General features: G+C 42.3%; 1 protein-coding gene across 1 annotated transcript in view; it reads left to right on the top strand.

Annotated features, from left to right (window-relative positions):
- Window positions 1-3,783, top strand: part of CREBRF (CREB3 regulatory factor) — a 105,606-nt gene that overhangs the window by 50,347 nt on the left and 51,476 nt on the right. The gene's annotated exons all lie outside the window — the stretch shown is intronic.

The raw sequence follows: 3,783 nt of genomic DNA, 5'->3' as shown, positions 1-3,783 counted from the left end.
GAGTCACAAGACCTTAACTGGGTGCCTGCTTAGCTTTGAGGCCTGAACTGGTCCTTTGTTGTTGTTGTCAGGTGCCATCAAGTCGGAACCGACTCATAGAGACTCCATGCACAGCAGAATGAAACAATGTCCGATCCTGGGCCAACCTCACTACCGCTGCCACACTTGAGTCCATAAATGATGCCACCTGGCCAAACCATCTCGTTAGGGGTCTTCCTCCTTTTCTCTGACTCTCCACCCTACCCATCATGACATCCTTTTCCAGATACTGTTTCTTCCGGACAATGTGTCCAAAGTATGAGAGACGAAGCTTAGCCATCAAATCACTTAAACTGTACATGAGTTCATTTCTTTGTCTAACATGAGTTTAATAACCTCTTCCTCACTGTTGTTGTCATGTACTGTGGAGTCCATTCCAACTCATAGCGACCCTGTACAAGGTGTCTGAGGCTGTAAATCTTTACGGGAGCAGAAAGCCTCATCTTTCTTCTGTGGAACAGCTGGTAGTTTCGAACTGCTGACCTTGAGAATGAAATATATGGGGCCACTAGGTGAAGGGGACAGTGTTTTGCCAGAAATCCACACCACATGAGGAGAAGCAAAGCTAGTTGCTAGCTTAGGAAGTATGTCAATGAAATCTGGGGAGATGGGTTGCCTGGGGAGGCTGTTTATAATTTTCCCCCATGGTTAGGAAACATTTGAAGTTCTTGACATTGGCAGGAAGGTGGAAGTGTTGTGGTTGGTGGTGCATCTGCTTAGGGTTAGTGTACCCAGGTCAACTTCAACTAGGCTAATCTTTCCAAGCCTACTTTTTGCTTGGTCGAGTAGAGACAAGGACCTTTTTAAAGGGAGCTGCTGGTGATACACTGAGGACCTTGCACTTCTTCCAGACCTGGGTTGATAGGTGTAAGCAAGATAAAATCTTTTAATTTGAAATTAGGCTAAGCAAATAAACCTAGGCTTACCTAGGTATACATAAGTGAGTTTGTTATTGTTTAAGTGCTGTCGAGACGGTTCCGACACGCAGCGGCCCTGTATAGAGTTTCCAAGGAGCAGCTGGTGAGCTTGAACCGCCGTCCTTGCAGTTCAGACAGCTTTGCGATCTGGTGTATTAACCCACAGCGCTACACCAGGACTCCTCTTTGTTAGGAGATCATTTATTAAGATGAACTGAAAACTGACTGGTACACTGCCGTCATCTAAGGATGATAGAATGCTGTCAGTGCCAGTGATACTTTGAGAACCTGTGTCTGCTGTCCAGAAATCATGCTACTCTCTCTCTCTCTTTTTTTAAAGTTTTTATTGTGAATTGAGTGGTAGTTTACATGGAAGAACATTGTTTTTTACTCACCCTATAATATTTTGTTTCATTGAGATGATTACAATCCCCTCCATGCATCATCATCATCATTCAACAGTATTTGCTTCTATTCCTTCTGTTTGCTTTTTTTTAGCATACACAGAAACACTCAGGAATATATAATCATTTAAACAACCAATCACAAGGCACATTCTGCAAGCCTGCCTCCTGGCAACCAGCACACAGCCTTTCTCTTCATGAGTCTGGAGTCCTCAGCTGCTCTCTCTCTCCATGTCCTCATCTCTGCCTCCATCTCTGGTGTCACTGCTTCTCTGAATAGGGTCCCACATTCTGCTCATGCTCTTCTCCGTTAGTGCTCCTAGGGTCCTCTCTTTCTGGACTGTAAGTTTAACTACTCCCCCGTTTTTGTTACAGAACTTCTACCTTTACAGTTGTGACAATCGCAATTAGTCATGATAACAATTACTCACTCTAGAATTCTAAGAATTTTATCCCCATCACCTCTCACCAGACCCATCTAGACATGATGAAAACTATTCATTTGGGGGGTAGGGGGCGGGTTCTACCATCTTCCACACACTGTGAAACTAAACTCCCTCTTGAAAACTTGTAGGCCAGTCACGTAATGCCTTTATTGCCCCCACCCCTCTCCCATTTTAAGTAGTTCCCTGTTTCTATCAACCTTGTATACAGAGGGGATAGGATTGATCCTTGATGTGAAGATTGTGTCCCTCTCAGTTGGTATTTTGAGCTACTACATCCATAAATATAGGTCAAGTTCTTCAAATTGTAGCAATTTACACTTGTTTCCTTTATTTAAAAAAAAAATGTTTTCATCTTCCTCTAGTCGAGTTTTGGAGTCCTGGTGTGGCGCTGTGGGTTAATACGCCAGACTGCAAAGCCATTTGAACTGCAAGGTCGGCGGTTCAAGCTCACCAGCTGTTCCTTGGAAACTCTATACAGGGTCGTTATGGGTCAGAATTGACTCAACAGCACTTAACAACAAGAGTCGAGTTCTAAGGCACTCTGGTAGCATAGTGGCTATGAATCAGGCTGCTAACCTCATGGTCAGCAGTTTGAAACTACCAGCCATTCTGCTGAAGATGAGGCTTTCTGCTCCTGTAAAGATTTACAGCCTCGGAAGCCCTGTGCAGGGTCACTATGAGTAGGAACCTACTCCACGGTGCTTAACAACAACAACAGTCGAGTTCTGATCATCAAGCCATTGAGGCTAGGTCAAATGGGTACTGTAGTCTGCAAGTTTGGACGTTCTTGTGCATCTCCCCTCACTTAATATCAGCTGGTTGCATTCACTCTCAACTCTAGCCTTCTGTGGCTATGTCCTAGTTTCAGCACCCTACAACATTTCCCTCATGCTCCTTTGTTGTCATTCCTGCCGTCTGCCTCCAGGCCTGGCACAACTAACTAATCTGCTTTTTGTCCCTTGTAATTTTACCTTTTCCAGAGTGGCATGTCAGTTGAGTCTTACTCCTGATTGATTCTTAGTCTGCAAAAACTTGATATGTTTTGAAATTATTTTTTCAAAACACAGATGTGATTGCTTTTTTGGTTCCAGGGCCAGGGGATGCATATTTTCAGGAGAGAAAGTGGTTGTTTTGCTTACTAGTGCTGTTCAGTCATTTCCCCCCAAGCCTCTTTAGGTTTGGGGTGGTATCCATCCTCTGGATGGCTCATCCCGATTTCCCGTGTACCTAGCATTGATAATACAGCCGACACCTAGGATGGTGTCCATCACCTTGAGGGTGTTTTAGATTTATAGGTCATTCTGGTGAGAATTGGCTGTGACCAGCACTTTTAGCAGCTCAGAATTAAGTATTTTTGAAACTTCCTACGGGAGTCCAGGTATGGTCCTGTAGAATAAATACTGGACTGCTAATCAAAGGTCGGCTGTCAAACCCACCAGCTGCTCCTTGTTTAAAACCCTATACAGGGCCACTAAGAGTTGGAAACAACTCAACTGCACTTAATAACAACAAACTTCCTATTAGTAAGGAAAAATACATCTCTTTTTAAAAAGTGAAGTACGTATAAATTACTTCCAGTAAAATATCAGCTAGAATAGGCAAATGTGTTTTTATTTGGTCACATGTGTGATCACCACCATAGACACACATATCTCTTTCTGTCTGGGAATGTTTCAGATACTTAAAGATGATAAGAAAAATAGGTTAAAAATCGCAGTATAGAGTCTAATTACCATTACGTGATGGTACTCCTGATAATTCCTATAACTATATTTAATTTTTTTCTTAATCCTAAAGGAAGACAAACATACACACACAAATGATATGTTAGCTTTTTTTTTTTTTTTTTAAGGTTTTTATGTGGATTGAGTGAAAGTTTACAGGGCACATCATCAGTTTCACATTCAACAATTCATATAACTTGTTTCATTACATAGATTATAATCCCCTCCATATACCAATCAGTTAAAAGTATTT

Source organism: Chrysochloris asiatica, unplaced genomic scaffold, assembly GCF_000296735.1.
Source record: "Chrysochloris asiatica unplaced genomic scaffold, ChrAsi1.0 scaffold00071, whole genome shotgun sequence".
NCBI lineage: Eukaryota > Metazoa > Chordata > Mammalia > Afrosoricida > Chrysochloridae > Chrysochloris > Chrysochloris asiatica.
Note: the sequence above shows the minus strand (reverse complement) of the source record. Positions and strands in the feature narration are given on the sequence as shown.